Source organism: Prionailurus bengalensis, chromosome B4 (genome assembly GCF_016509475.1).
Source record: "Prionailurus bengalensis isolate Pbe53 chromosome B4, Fcat_Pben_1.1_paternal_pri, whole genome shotgun sequence".
NCBI lineage: Eukaryota > Metazoa > Chordata > Mammalia > Carnivora > Felidae > Prionailurus > Prionailurus bengalensis.
This window is the reverse complement of record NC_057358.1, coordinates 108,492,961-108,510,352: the sequence shown is the minus strand read 5'-3', so window position 1 is coordinate 108,510,352 and position 17,392 is coordinate 108,492,961. Positions and strand designations below refer to the sequence as shown.

Below are 17,392 nucleotides of genomic sequence, written 5' to 3'. Positions count from 1 at the left end.
GATTACAGTGGGCAACCTATTTGCACGCTTCCCTCTCCACCTTCTTTGAGAACAAAGAGGACATGTATCCATTCTCTTGTTTTTCACTTTTATTTCTGTTTTCATTCTGTGTAAGACTTCTGGCTCCCACTTCTTTGGGCAATTTCAGTGTGTTGATTTGAATTTTAAGGTAAACAGTGTGAGGTGATAACTTTAAAAGTGTTATAGTCCTGTCAGGGGCTGCTAGGATAGTGCTCTTAACACACAGAGATGGACAAATGAGAGAGGGAAGAGCAAGAAGAAAGACCCTTCTCATTTTAGTTCATTATAAGTAGCTCAAATTGAAGTTTCATACTGTGGTTTTGTGTCCAAAAAAAAAAAAAAGAAAGTAAATGTTTATGGCTACCACAGACTAGGTAGAGTATCCTTTGTCAACTATACAGACCACATCAGACTGAGGTTAAATTTCCTATGTCTACTCCTTAAAGCATGCATGTATCTTTTAGGAGGGAGAGATGAGATGGCATGGAGTATCTATCTCTCACAAGAGAACATAGGAGACATGTGTTTCCAACCAGCAGAATGGAAATTGGAAACACTGTCTCAACCCAGCTCCTCAAGAAAATTATGGTTCCTTCTGAAGGGAGGAGAAATCAACAAAAGGATGAACAAACATGTGAACAGAGAGATGAATAGACCACAAAGAAAGGAATGGTGTGAACATAGGGGATGCTCAATCTTTGAGGAAAACGGAATGCAACAGCATATGTTATGAATAAAATGTTTGTGTACAGTGTTATATTTTTCTAAATCAAGTAGTATTCCTAGGAAATGTGGATACATTTGAAAATGCTTTGTATAAACTTAACACTGTTCATTCATAAAATTGAAATTAGAAAGAATTTGAGGGAAAATGAAAGCAGAATATGATTTTTTACATCTAAAAGATAAGAAAAATATTAAGTTTGATACTCAGACATGTTTTGTTAGAGTTGAATAATTATAATTACATAATTACTTATATTTTATATAATTATATAAATTTAATTAATTTGATATTACTTTTAAAGAAAGCTACTTTGATTTTAAAATCCAGGAAATCCAGAAAATTTTCCCAATCGTCATGTTGTATTTGCTTTCTTAACTTTTAGTTGTTATATTACTGCTTTAAATAGATTATCCATTTCACATACAGCATGTTTTTGGTTAGAATAATATTGTTTTTATAAATTAACACAAAATTTAACTAAAATGGATGTAGCTTAATAGAGTTAGTGAGTTATTGGCCAAACAGAGGCTTAAGTGAGTACTGAATTAGTTTAAATTATTCAGAAGAATGCTTGAATTAATTTTAATGGAAAAAAAAAGTATTTGTTGAAACCATTGGGATAGCAAATCCATTGATGGATAACTATTAAGCAACAATTTTACTCAACTCGAGAGTATCTACAAATGGCTACTTTTCTCTACAAATGACTATTTCATTCCCATTTGTAGAGTCTGAATGAGAATGCCAAGGAGTTTGGCAAACAGACTGGGGAAAGGGGCAATGAGAGGAGAACTGAAGTTTAGAGAAAAGAGAATAAAAAAAAAGAAAGATGCTTAAGTCACAGGGAAAGCTTGAATGAAAACAATATACTAGCTGGAGTTTGAGAAAAGAAACTCTTGCCTACAGTTCTGGCAATATTACATCATCACGACTGCTGAACATTGATCCTTTCAGGTCATGGGAATCGTGTGTGTTCCTGCTACAGAATCTAAACAGACGAACCAACGGGAGAAATAGGTTTAGATGGCACTTATAGATAAGGTGGTGTTCTCTTGGACATTCTAAACTCTCATTCTTATCAACACCTTTTATAATTTGTGGTTTATATCCTTTTCACTCCAATGTATTTACTCATAGAGTTCTCTTTATCAGGAATGTATTTTCATTTCTGTGTGTCTGGTACCTATTTACAATTAGAGCTAATATCTTGTCACTAATAATTCAAATTATGTATAATTGTTCACATATACTTTATTCCTCAACAAAATGGTTAACTCTTTGTGCCCCAGAAACTAATCTTAGACTAATTACTATCAACTTATTTCTAGCATAGTTCTTTATGTATATTTATAATTTGTAGCTGCAGTTTGAATAAATCATTACTCTCACCAAAAACATTATTAAGGATTATGATGTAAAACATGCTAGCAGGCACTGATGAAAATGAAAAATATGCAAATATCTTAACAAAAACTTACTGAACACCTATTACCTGCCAACAGTGTATAAGACTCTGGGGATACAATTGTGAACCAAAATAAACAGGGTCTAATTTTTATTCTAAGAGATCAGAAAGACGTTAAATAATCATACTAGGTAATATGTAGTTAAAAATTGAGGTAAGAACTCTGAAGAAAAGAAGCACAGTTGTTTCATATAGCTTTGAGTTGTGTATTTTCTACCAGAGAAACCTGGTTTCATTCAAAACCAGGAGGTTTTTTTGTTTGCTTGTTTTTCCTACATACATTTTACAATACATACATTTCTCCAGAGATTATCTTTTCAATCACATGAGGGAACCATACTCCACTTCCTGTAACTCTAGATGGACCTGTGCTCTAAGTGAACCTAATAGACGACATCCAATGTGCTTTTTGACTGTGACAGAGTGTTCTGGGCCCTCTTCTCTGTTTGACTTTTCTGTCGATGTTTTCTATGGATGTCCACAGGGAATTCTCAGCTCCAGTGTCCTAGGTGAGCCTACATGGCAAGCCACACACTACTGAGAGGGAAAACATCTAGCTTTTTCACTTTGAAGTGTTGGAAGATCACCAATTTGCCTTTTAGTCATCTCATCTATAAGGAACACAATTTTCAAGACTGAGCAAATGATTTCCCAAAATGCTGTAGGCACCAGACTTTGTTGTAAAGGTTTAAGTTACAATAACAACAACAACAAAAGTCACTGTGGCTAATCATTTCCTTTAGAAGTCAACTAACACATGGGCATTCACATGGGCAGAACAAAGTATATTGGCCCAGAACTGACACTCTTCATAGTTCCCCAAAGATCTTTCACTTTGCTTGGCTGACTCTGCAACTTCAGTAATGTGCAGCCAGACTCTAGTAAAAGAAATCAAGTGAACACTTTGCTTCCTCTTACTTTTGCTGCCGTTTTCATTTCACCACCCAGCTTACAGATGAAATCTATTCCTCAGCAGGCAGTGCTTGCACAAATGAAAGATAAATGTTTCTTCTATATAGGACAGATCAGTGAGACTCATAAAATATTAATGATGAAAGCTTTGGGAATTCAGTATATCCCTGACCATAGGTTTTTCTTGACAGTGAAGCACAGTCACTTTTAACGAATTTTTTTTTCTGTAAGATTCCTATCAAGAATGGTATGAAGGGAAAAGAATATATGATTTAAGATTCAGATGAGCATAGATTTTTTTTTGAGAAAGGTAATTTTTCCGCCTTTCATTTTCCCTCATGTTTTGTGTTCCTTATCTGCCGTAAATTTCACTGAGTGATGTTGTGTGGTTGATTTGACTCTTGGAGCTGCTCCTGTGCCCATGAAGAAAACTGCTTGGGAATAGTACAGAAAGTACACATTTATTATTATTTAACATGCAGTATAGTAATAGCTGACATTTGTGTAACTGAAGCAATTTATGTATCCAAAAATTTAGGATGTGTTGAGTATGTATTCAAATATTTATCAGTAACAAGGAACTCTGAATTTTTTCAGAAAATCAACATACAGATATTTTTAATCTGATGACATCTTGTTGTCTTGAAAATCCTTCCATAACCATTACAAGTTTATAGTTGTTTTTAGGGTTACTATCTCCCTGTAGAATGCTTAGTTGATTAGCCTTACCTTGAGATTTTTTCCAATATATGCTTTCACTTTACACAGAAATGAAGTTTGCTATTATGACAGGCTGAATAATTACATTATATATTTAAAAATGTATATTTATATGTTATATATTTAAATATCTATATTAAATATTTGAAGCTTGAATATTGGAAATGGTCAAAAATAATAAAATAATTCCATCAACTAATTTTTTTAATTCTTTGAAATTTCTGTGCTAACAAAATTATTTGTAACATGATTCAAAATATTTAATCACAATAAAGAACAGAAGTATATAAAATTAACTATTGTTCATAATAATGCCTCAGAAAGAAGAAAAATCACTCATATATATTATAATTTAAGCTACATCAATAATGCCATCTAGTATGTTAAATATCAAATAGGATAAACTCTCATAGTAATAACATTATTTTTATATCAAAATAATATTTATAAAAAGAAAACATATGACTTAATACACTCAGAGAAATTATCTTTACTTAATTACCCTTTGCTTAATTGAATATTTTGTTTCATGTACATCTCTTCTCAGGTACACCTCTGTGATATTTTTCCTTAGAATATATGAGCAATTATTAGCCAAATATAATCCTTATAAACCACTAATAAACCCAGGTCTTGTGTTTTCAGTGTATGTTTCGGTTTCCATTTGGTGATCTGCATACAAGGTTAAATCATCAGATTCCATTTGTTAATCAGCCTTTCAGAAAATTCATCAGTTCTTACTGTAAAAAAAATCAGATCTGTTAAAATCTATCTTGAAATATAAGGTCAGATCACTAGTAAGTGGAAACAGTCAGAAGGCATAGAACATTACAAGACATTAGAAGACATCCAGGTCTTGAAGGATGTTATACAATTTTCAAAACACATACAGTTCTTTCATGATTGCCTGATCATCTGATTACCACTTCTAGTGTCTGGACTCCTATCATCAATGGGTTCCATCCATAAATTTAAAAACATAAAGCCCTTAGTCCAAATGCCTTGCTGTGGCCAAATACCAAAAGCTTGTTAAAACTTGACTTACTGTTACAGTGTTCTGCAGACCAAATTTCTTGGAATCTATAGTGAGGCCTCTTTTTTTTTTAATTTTTGTTAATGTGTTTTTATTTTTGAGAAAGAGAGAAAGCAAGAGCAGAGGAGGGACAGAGGGAGACACAGAATCCAAAACAGGCTCCAGGCTCTGAGCTGTCGGCACAGAGCCCCATTTAGGGCTGGAACTAACCGTGAGATCATGACCTGAGCAGAAGTCAGACGCTTAACCAACTAAACCACACAGGCTCCCCTACAGTGAGACCTCTTTAAATGCCACCTCCTTTCTGCCTGACCCTAATGATTGAGTGGTAATACCTCCATATTGACAAATAAGTTTATTTGAAATAAGATTATCAGAATGACTACTACCATTTTAAAGATCAACCTGTGGGACGCCTGAATGTCACAGTCCATAGAGTGACCAACTCTTGATTTTGGCTCAGGTCATGATCTCATGACTATAAGATCTCCCTCTCTCTGTGCCCCTCCCTCGCTCGGGCAGGTGCACATACTCTCTCTCTCACAAAATGGATAAATAAACTTTAAAAGATCAATCTAGAATTGCAACTATTCTTGCCATATGTGAGAGCTACAGTATTAAAAATGGAGGAAAACTACAGATATCCCAGTGAAGGTGAGTATGTAATTGACCACAGAACATCTAAACAGAGATGAAAAAAGAAAAACCCAAAAAACTAATGGAGATACCAGGCAAGACAGAGGAATTTGTGCTTTAAGAGCATATGAATTTTCAAACTCCAGAAAATAACATTATTGTCTCCTTGGAAGTAACTACATAGCCCAGAGAAGCACTGAATTTTTAAAAAAGTGTAGTCAAGAAAAGTAATGCAAAATAACAACATATTTGTTACTCAAAATATCTTTGCTCAAAGAATGCCCACATGACTTTTAAAGACATTATCTTTAGAGACTTCTCTTCATGTTCTCATTTTCTTATAGCTGCACAGTTTTCTTCTGAATAACCTTGTTACATGGTATGGCGAACTGCAGTAGCAAACTGTGTTCCAGGCAATGAATTTCTAATGTTATAGCAAAAACATTCTCTTGAATATTGTAAGCCTTTATACATGATGGAAAAATCAGTAATGTAGACATTCGTAACAAAGTACCCTGTGCACTTTTTAGGTGAAGTGAAGCTAGGTAATATGGACTGAAGTTATTTTCAAAAGGCAAATAATCCTGTGCTTAAATGAAATATTATAAAATATATCTAATTTATTTACTACCCTGAAAAAAGCAATTGTAATGTTAAAAGATATATATATATATATCTTTATATTGTATAATATATATTTCAAGCATTTAACTACTTTTAAATAATTTTACTTAATGTAAAGGGATATGCTATTATATACAAAAAAGTTAAAATATGTATATATTCTGTCAATTTAGAAAATATTAATAAATATGAACATAATGCAACTGCATGGGAAATAACAAATTATCTAGAATATTTTTATTTTACTTTTATTAATAATAAACCAGAGGAATATATTAGTAATACTGGACTTTCTTTTTTCTAGTGTATCAACATTTTCTGTACAGAACAGATTATGACAGCTTCTTTCTTAAGGTGAGATTGGTTATCTGTCACTCACAGTAAAATTCTGAGGAGCTACAATTTTTTTGTATATTATCAAAGCTACTTCATAAAGTCAAACTCATGCCTAAATTGGAGCTATTTGCTCATTAATTTTATGTAAGCAGATTTTATTCTTTCAATACTACTACTTTCACAGTAAAAAACTCTAGAGGATGTTTATTGGAAATTTACGAGTTTACCAAAGCATGTATTTTGATATTTTGAATTAAACTTGGAAACATATTGACACTAGAAGAAAAAACAGGTCATAGAACAAAATTACAGTATACAACTAACACAATTAAGGTATCTTCCAGAGTGTATTAATATCTTTAAAACCTTCCTAAAATACAAGTATCTTAGAATATCTTAATTCTCATGAGCCATCCAGATTTTTGTGTTAATGTTATATGTATTTTTGCTCTATTATTCCAAAAGTTGAAACTATTATTATACTTTTGTAAATTAATATTATGGAGGATTTACTCACATATTTCTCACTTTCTTTTTGCTCCATTCCTTCTTATCAGAACTTCCACTTTATCTCCCTTTGTGAAATATGTTCTTTCAATTTTCTCTTAGTGAACATTATTCAGGTTTTTTTTTTATTTTGTCTGAAAGTACCTGTATTTTGCTCTCATTATAGTAAATTAATATCCCTGGAATGTGAGTCTAGATTGTCAATAATTTTTCTGACACCATTTAAGGTTTTATTCCACTGTTTTCTGGAGTCTATTTATTATTGGAAAGTCAACTCTCTGCCTAATTGCTATACCTGTGTCTGTAATTTGCTATTTTTCTCTGGCTGCTTTTAAAATCTCTTGATCTTTGGTGTTCTGAAGCTAGTTATGATGAATCTAGGTACAGTTTTTATATATCACACTTCAGATTTATTAGCCCTACAGTATCCGAGCAGAGATGTTTTTTCAGCAATTCTGGAATTACTCAGTCATTATCTCTTTTAATGTGGCCACTTCCATTTTTCTCTATTCTTTATGTCTCTTAATTTTTTTTCCAAATCATTTCATAGTTTTTTTTTATTTTTAAGTTTATTTAAAAGAAAGAAAGAAAGAAAGAAGAAAGAAAGAAAGAAAGAAAGAAAGAAAGAAAGAAAAAGAAAGATAGGGCAGGGAAGGGCATAAAGACAAGGAGAGAGAGAGAATCCCAAGCAGGTTTCGTGCTCTAAGTGCAAAGCCAGACATGGGATGGGGCTCAAACTTAAACGATGAGATCATGACCTGACCTGAAATCTGGAGCTGGATGCTTGACCGACTAGCCACCAAGGTGCCCCCATCACATAAATTTCTTAATGCCACGTTCTTTGAATCTATAACCAATTCACTGTGTTAATCTACATTTGTGACTTGTAATTAATCTCATTTTATTCTTTTTTTATACCCTTGTGTTAACAAATTCCATTAGAGGGTTTTACAGATTTAATAGTCTCTTCTTTCTTTTTCTTATGTTCAAGCCAAACCTCTAATCTGTGGTTTTGATTGTACTCTCTGTTGTTCCTGGTTGTTTTCACTTATAAAATCCTATTTTGTTTGTGTGTTTTTGTTTTTGAATACAATCTCAGATATGCGGAATATTGTTGATGGGAATTCTTTAAGGCTAGGTTTGGAGTTCTATTCTTAAAGTACAGTACTTGCTTTTACCAGTCCCCGACAGGGGCAAGGAGGCAGCTAAATGCTCTGTTTTAAGTTTTTAACCCAACAAACAGCATGGGTTCATACTTCAGATCTGTGATGAGGACTAACTTGTTAATTCTTTGTTTTTTCTCTCCAGCCAGCACTTAGGACAAGATTTCATTTCAGAATTATTTTCCCCATGAGGTTTATTTCCTATTTTATCTGGAGAAGGGACTTCTATTATGCTTTTCACTCTGTTCCTCATGAAACAGTCAAAAGAGTAGCTCAAGCTTTCTAAGAATTGCTAGAAGTTCTCACCTAGAAAGCTGGCTTTGGAGATTACTTACCTCTCAGGGTTTCTGCTTTTACTTTTATATTAGTCTCTACAGATTTCCTTTTTATTCATATCAGATCAAGGATTCTTAAAAATATATATACATATGTGTTTGTACATAATTTTATTTTAATTGTATTTATCTTTTCATCACAAGCTTACTCTGGCTGTAAGATTCAATATACTGGCTTGAAGCAGAAAATCAAGTGGTGTGGGTCTATAAAGATGCTAATACTTAATTCTTTACACTTGGTAGAATGTAAATGGTAATATTTAGCAGAAAAATCTGTTAAAACTTTAATTCAAACTAATTTCCTTCCTAGTCTTTGACCTTTCCCTTCCATCATTCTGATATGCTTCTGTTACTTCTTTCTCTTTCCTGAAGCAAGGACTTTATCACATTAATCTTACTAAATTATTAAGCCCTGTCAAGAGAAAGAGAGTACAGTTTTTGTTTGAATCTGCCTTTGAAGAAAATAAAAGAAGCATAATTTGTGTTCCTCTTCTAATCTCTTAGACTCTTCAAATGCACGATATTAATTTTATAGCCTTTGAGATTCTTGTAATTATCATTAATGCTTACTGTTTAACCAAGTGGGCAATTCATAAAATACACATTCAGGCTCTCTAATGAAGTTACCCATATGGTAGCGGGAAAAGGGAGCTAAAAATGGCAATGCACATACACAAGTGTTTTCTTTTCTTTATTCATGTGAAAGATGTATATATCAAGTCACTGTTGGTGGCACTTTCTGGTGTAAACATTTCAAAAATTTCTGTTTACTACCTTTGGAGGGTGGCACTTTCACACTGGTTTAAATCAGCCAGATTTACTTGTAGAAAATAGCATTATGTTTATGTGTTATGTGTTTTTTTCAATAAAATCCTTTTTATTCTACCTTAAACTGTACCGCATGTTATTTTCTTGTCTGTATTTTCAAAAAAAATGTGAAAATGTCACTGCAAAAAAATTCTATTTATAACAGGCTGTCCTTTGAGGGAAGAAGGATGAGATTTTCAAACTAAATTTCAATCCATCAGTACTGAGTTCATTTTCATAAGCTATTTTATTTTCTCAATTTTTATTTTTACAACAGTATGTAGGAACAATTAGAATCAGCAGTAATTTGTGTCTTCCTCAAATTTGTAGTGCATATGGTTCCTTTTTCCTTTTTTAAAATGTTTATTTATTTGAGAGAGAAGGTAAGGGCAGAGAGCAAGAGCGAGAGCGAGAGTGAAAGAGAGAGAGAGAGAGAGAGAAACCCAAGAAGATCTGGGCTGTCCGTGCAGAGCTGACACAGGGCTCCATCTCACGAACAGTGAGATCATGACCTGAAGTGAAATCAAGAGTGTGATGCTTAACCGGCTGAGCCATCCAAGTGTTCCCATTTTTCCTTTTAATTAAATCGAGAGGTAGAGCCCTCTCAGAACACTTTCTGTTTATTGCCACTGCTCCACTTCCTATGGCTCAGCCAAAGAGTTAATAACAACGTATGAAGCAGGAGAAGGTATGCTATTCAAATACAGTGGGATTAGCCAGTCTCCAGTGAGATATTTTAGTGCACGGTCATGCGTTGCAGTATGAACTATCAGCCTACAGAAAAAGTTAGCCCTTCATAATTCTTCCATCATAGTAGATATGTGATCCCACATTACTGTCTGTTCTTTCCAATAAATATGGACTCCTCAGGAACTGGTCAGTCATCTTGTTACTTTTGATTTTATTTCTTCATGTAATGTTAGAGTAGTGAAACATTATCAGTTCAAAAATGTCTTAATTTTGATCTTAATATGATAAAATTTATGAGCAACTTCCCCTTTCCAAGGGCAGCATTATCACAACACCATCGAGAGTCTTCAACCTTCAACCTCAAACCAAAATGAGAAAGCCTTTATGAACAGTCTCTTAGTTAAAATTCTCAGCTTCTATGTTTCCACATTCCATAGAAATTACTGCTTTGCGTAAAATCAGGAAGTAAATATTTCCTTACGGATTAAATACCTCAATATTGATCAATATTCTTGCATGTGTATTGGAAAAGGAGGAAGCCCATTTTGTAAGTATAAAATAATCAGGCTGAGAATGACTCTGTTACTGACAATAATGAAAGCATGTCCATGGTCTATGGATTTCAAGGCTTTATAAATACGCAATATACTAGAGGAATTATGTCATGAGGGACAAAGAACAGTGACTTACTTGAAGAACAACTTCTATTCTCATAATGGAGAACTGCCACAGAAACAAACAAACAAAAATAACCTTTTCTGAGTGGTCTCTGCACCTCAAGCAAAACTAGGGCAGGCCTGTTCTGTGGTAGTAAGAGTTCTAGGAGGGAGAGTTGGAGCATGAAGGGCCTACTGAGTTCTAAGCTTAAAATTGCACACTATTAATTCTAGAACATTCTTTTAGCCAAAATATATTAAAAATTCAGCTGCCATTCATGTGTGGGAAAGAGACTACACCTCTTGATGGGAGACGTTGCAAAGTCATGCTGAAGAGGGAATACGTACAAGGAAGGGTAAAGAATTTGTGACATTTTGTCAGCCAATCAACCTAGATTCACAAAAAACATAAGGTAAAAGTAATTCATTGCCTCACTTTCAATTAATTTAACTTTGTTCTACATACTCCAGAAATCTGGAAGGACATATTTAGAAATAATAGCGTTGCCCTCTAAAATTCATTAGTAACATTGGCTTTACCCTGTAAATGCTTAGGTGTAACCAGTGTCTTAGATATAACAGACCTAAGAGATAGGTTCATACTAAATAAAATACCTAAGACATTGAAATTAAGGGCAATTTTTCTCATTTATTAATTTATAATAAGAAGTATAAGTATTATTCAAGATACACACACACACACACACATATGCATAATCAGAAAAATCTCTCACTATAGCCAAGTAATACTAAGCATACCACAGATATGCCATCAAAATTCACTTTCACAGAGACCAGAAATAGCCAAAATGCATCACTTGAGCACATTTCTTCCTTATAGGCAGACAAATATAGAAATCAGAATGGTAGAGGTGCCTGGGTGACTCAGTCCGCTGAGCATCCAACTTCAGCTCAAGTCATGATCTCACCAGTTCATGGGTTCAATCCCTACATCAGGTTTTGTGCTGACAGCATAGAGCCTCCTTTGGATTCTCTGGTTCCCTCTCTGTCTGCCCACCCCCTTCCCCTGAGCACTCTCAAAAATAAACTGTAAAAATTAATTAAAAAAAAAGAAATCTGAATGCTTTTCTCTGATTATCAAAATACTCAATAGAAGATTGGCCGAGTAAAGATCTAATGACACTAAACCAGGAAAGGCACATCTGATATTTTTATTTCTCTTTTCTAACAGGATGGAAAATGCTAAAGTGTGTATACTGCATCTCTCTCTATCTCAGAAATAACCATACTATTAAGGATAAAAATACCAAAAATTTTTTTCAGCTTGAGCTCCCTTTCTGAATCAGCTGTTGATACTCATATATCTAGAATCATATAGGTAATATAAATGAGTGATGCAGTTCAATATTAAAATATTAAGAAGTTGGAAAAATAAAATAAATAAAATGAAATATTAAGAAATCAGGGATACAGGAGATTGCAGGAAACTGGAGAGAACCTTTCCTGTCTAAATGGAATTAGCAATTATTCAGGTCTAGTGGATTGTTGCCATGTGATAATGAAAGCCCATTATTACTACTCTAATTTAAAAATAAATCTAGATATTTATCTCTCTATATATATATATATGTATATATTTTTTTACTTATTGCATGGACCAAGCCAATCCTGTTAGAACCTAGATTCTTCCTTCAATGGCTATTGTTGTGAAACCTACATTAACTGACTATTGCAGATGTCGCCATGAAGTTCCTGGGTTGTGGGCTTGCTTCTATTGATAAGTTGCTTTGTTATTGATGTTCATACATATTGATATTAATGTATGAATATTGATATTCATACATATTTATAATCTAGTCTTGCTCTCTCTTTAAAAATTTATGCAGTATTTTGCTCTCATGCATTAAAGTGTAGGAACATCTTAAGCAGATTTAACTCAAAATAAATAAAACTGTAAAAAGTCAGCAAAAAACAGAGAGAGAGAGAAATAGGAGAGAAACAGAAATAACTTTTAACATATATTTGCATGCTGGCAGTTTTGCTCACCATTTCATTTGGTCTACCCCACTGTGACCCTGAAAATGAAATGGGAGATTTAAGTCACTATTCCCTCAGTTATTTTTAGCTCCTGCATATGAACATCTTACTCACCAAAGGGAGTGTGATTCTAGAGTATAAAATGTATGTTATTTCATGACTGAGGCCTAAACCCCAAAGGATTACTTTTGGCACTCAATAGAAAAAGCACAATTGTTTATAACATGGGGAAAACCACTGATTACGGTGAAACCTATTTTAGACAGGGTATCAATCTTAAGTGTATCATGAAAGTCCTACTTCTCCCATATTTGATTATCCATGTTTTATGCCTTAGTTGGTAACTTTGAATTTAATGGCTAACATGAAACACCACGATTTTAGACTCTAAGGTCATTCGAACCCTTTCAAATTGTATAACATTGACAATCAGGAAACCTCAGTCTAGTCTCGGGCCTATCAGTAACAAGTTAAATCAATCACTTGGGGACGCCTGGGTAGCTCAGTTAAGCTCTTGGTTTCTGCTCTTGGTTTCAACTCTTGGTTTCTGCTCCAGGTCGTAATCTCAGGATTTCACGAGTTTGAGCCCCGCATGGGGCTCATGCTGATAGGGTCAAGCCTGCTTGGGATTCTCTGTCTACCTCTCTCTCTTTCCATACCCGACTCATGCTGTCTCTGTCTCTCTCAAAATAAATAAACTTAAAAAAATAAATCAGTCACTTGGACTCTCTAGTATTGATTTTTTTTTTCTTCTGCATAAAGTTAAGGTTGGGCTAATAATCTTCACACTTCTTCATAGCTTGAATATTCTCATTCAATAAAGTATGCTTTGAACCCTAGTAAATGACAAATGGTTTTTTTTCCAGATTATAATGTAATTAGTATTCTATTAGAAAACAATGCATAAATATGTATTATACCTAATCAATTTTTGGTTTTACCTCTTCAACCTTATTTTGAAAATAAGCAACCCAAAACTTTGTTCATTGTAGATTTCTCAGCAAGTGTTTTTTGGTCATCGATACCAGAAAACTTTTCCATTTAATGAGCTTTATCTGTGTAGGACCACCTGTACAGATAGTAATATTACAAGTATTAAGACATGTTATAAACCTCAGTCATAAATACATAGCCAATGAAGATCTGTGCCATAGACTGACATCCTTTTTATTCCACAATCAAACAGATTTCAACTTCAGTATCTATCTACAGACACAATGTCTTAGACCATTCTGGCTGCTATAACAAAATACCACAGATGGGAAAGTTGATAAATAACAGACATTTATTTCTTGCAGTTCTGGAGGCTAGAAGTCCAGGATCACAGTGCCAGCATGGGCAAGTGAGGATCCTTTTCAGGGTTGCAAACTTCAAGTCATATCCTTACATGGTGGAAGGAACAAGTTAGCTCTCTGGGGCCTCTTTTATAAGGGCTCTTAATCCCATTCATGAGAGCTCCACTTTTCTTACTTAATCACCTTCCAAAAGCCCTACCTCTTAATACCATCAATTTGGGCATTAGATTTTCAATATATGAATCTGGAGTAGACACATCATTCAGACCACAACACACAAATATGATACAAATGGTTCACACAAATTTTTTTCTTTTCATTACTTAGCACTGGATTTCAAAATGTAGAAACGTAAATATCAATTTTTATTCTATAACTTAATAGTTGAGTGAATGTGGACAAATTGTTTAATTATCTGAGCCTCCTTTGTTTTTTCTGTAAAGTAGCATATGACTTAAAGCTATTGTCATCTCTTTTTTCTCTTTGCAAGTTGTGGTCATGAAAGATGATATTTCCAACATAGGAAGACATAAACTCAGATTTCCAGAGTGCTCTTTTTATAGGGTCAGAGGCACAACAAATGTATGTCCAAGTCAATTGCTACTTGTAATTAAGAAATGTGGTTACTATTGTTGAATGATTGTTTCTAAACTGTTCATCCAAATACAATTATACGCAATTAAAATTAACCCCTAGACACGTTCTATGTCTTAATCATCAGGCATTCACAGTTCTTTTTAATGTTAATGAGACACTCATTCAGCAATGAATAAAAGGAAAACTCTAAGCCAGGATTGAATTTCAATACAGCTGTTTTTTTAAGGTTCCATATTACCTGTAAATAAAGTGTTATCACTAATATCATGAACAATAGTTTTAAATTAGATAAGTGGTTCCTTCCTCCTTGAAGAAAATGATTCCAAAGAAACAATAAATTAATTAATAATCTTCAAGAAATATGCAGCAAGTTCTGACTTCCTCTTTTTTCCTGGGACCCAGCCTCCTGACATTTTGTAAAGCAGGAAATTGTGATTGCCACAAGTCGCAGAAAAGAAATTGTGTGCTCACACAGTACAAGATTGATGGTTTTACCAGTCCAGATCTCTCCCCAAGTAGTTGAATAGCAGTTTGTATGTTCCTAAATAGACTATTTACAAAGCAAACCAAAATCATATTGTAGCAGCAACATTTCCATCTAATTCTCATTTGTGATGGCAGAGTCAGCCCCACACTTTGAATTGGCTATGCCCCGTTTGTAGTACTCCTTTCTTTCCCAAGACTCACACTACTTTTTGATTCTGTCTTTTTTGACCTGACATTGACATTTACATTTGCCTTAAACTATGACAAGTCTTGATAGAGCTGGAGACCTTTTCTAATCTATTGAGTCATTCTATTTAATTCAATGTTTGACTCTAAGGCTGGACAAATAAAAATATGTGGTGTTATTGATGTAAAAGGCGTACAGAGCTTATGTAAGCACAGAATCAACTCTTTATTACTAGCAGTGAAGAATAATAAAAATAATCCATAAAAATTACATTTGGCTAAAGAAAGTATAGAGTACTTTTATTACATATGATTCTATCTTAGAATCATCAATAAATTCAGCATTTACTTATTTAGAGTCTACTTGGTCCCTGGCACCTGGTACCTGGCACACAGTTAGATTTGTACATTTAAAAATACACAATTTCCGTAAGTTTTGAAATAGATATGGAAATTAATGTGAGCAGTCTATTCAACTGATGATGTCAGGAGAAGGCATTGATCTGATATACTTTTTCTGAGTGTGTACCAAGTTCTAATTGCTTTGTTATCTCATTTAATCAAAGAAATAACCCTTGAAATCAAGTGTTAATGTGCTAACTTTATAGCAAAGACCTTGAGGATTAAGACCTTGCCTGAAATTACAGTCATAAGTAGACAGTCCAGAATGAAAATTCAGATGTATCTGGCTTCCAAATTCTCTCTTTCAACTAGATGCAGGAGGAGATTTGGAATTGAGTTTGAAAGATGAATAGAAGTTAATTAAGCAGGCAGGGAGAAAGTAATTGCGGGCACTGTCCACAATAGTAACAAAGGCACATGTGATAAAGTGAGTGGCATAATTTGGGAAGCAAGTATGCTCTTCAGCTATGATATTGGTTCTTGGAATGGAACCCTGAAAAATAGAGTGGAAATGTAGGCTGTAGCCAAGTTGTAATACACCCAACATGGAATGACAAGAAGTTATAAGTCATTGAAAGGTTTCAAGTGGGTAAATAGAATTGTAATAAATCTTTAGAAAAATAATGCTAATAACAGTATGGAAGATGAACTGTAGGAATGAGTGGTTGTGGCAGGGCAATTAAGTAAAACCCTGTAGCTACAAACAAGGGCTCCTAAGGCCGATCAATTCTTTGTGCCAATCTATTCTAGAGTAAGTTTAAAAATTAAATACATAAATTTACAAAGGACATATCTCTGTGCCTGGCGAATAATGATCCTCCAAAAATATTAATTGTTGTTATGTTATTTTGGAAATAGATATTCATTTAACAAACATTTGTTGAAGTCTTACTATGTGCCAGGAACTCTTCTAGGAGCAAGGGATACTGCAGTGAACAAAACAGATCAAGTTCTTACTGTGCAGGGCTTATCTTCTCTAGAGGGAGGAAGTGAGTCAGAAAAAAAAAAAAAGAAGAAAAGAAAAAACAGGAAAATGTCAGAGACATTTCTGAGATGGAATTGACTGAACTTGATTACATACTGCATGTGGGATGGTGTGCGTCATCAGTGAGGACAACAGAGGAAGAGTCAGGAAAGATGCTGAGATTTTTACCTCAGGCAACAGTGCAGAGGCATTGTCTTGTCATTAGACAAAATAAGAAAATAGATCCAAGAACACATGTGGGCAGAGTTGAGGAGAGGAACCGGAAATGAATTTGATTTAGAACATGCCAAATTACAGATGTCTGTACAACCAGGAAGAGATGATGGGCTCTGGAAATTGGTTTCTGTAGATGCTATACTGTAGTGGAGCAGAAACAATTTTGTCTTGGTGTTACATCTGTCTCTCTATCCCCCAGCAGAACGCTGGTGTATACTGAACATGGGCTTAACAATTTTGCTGTGGAGGGGCGCCTGGGTGGCTCAGTCAGTTGAGCGACTGACTTTGGCTCAGGTCATGATCTCCTGGTTTGTGAGTTCGAGCCCTGACAGCTCAGAGCCCGGAGCCTGCTTCTGATTCTGTATCTCCCTCTCTCTCTGCCCCTCCCCCACTTGTGCTCTGTCTCTCTCTGTCTCAGAAATAAACAAAAAAATTAAAAAAAAACAATTTTGCTGTGGAAAATAATAAATGTACATTTTGAAGAAAAGACTCTCTCTAACTCCATGACTAACTGCAGTGAAGATTGTGATAAGAAGTTCCCTTCTGCTTTCCATGTTTGCTGATATTTGACTACATCACCTCTCAGAGAGATGCA

At 34.2% G+C, this 17,392-nt stretch overlaps 1 protein-coding gene across 1 annotated transcript in view; it reads left to right on the top strand.

Moving 5' to 3' along the window:
- The window catches only part of MGAT4C (MGAT4 family member C), a 227,911-nt gene that overhangs the window by 172,159 nt on the left and 38,360 nt on the right, over positions 1-17,392 (top strand). The window contains exon 2 of the mRNA XM_043561810.1: positions 6,443-6,492. The gene's annotated coding sequence lies outside the window, so the exon portion shown is untranslated. The remainder of the gene's footprint in view (positions 1-6,442; positions 6,493-17,392) is intronic.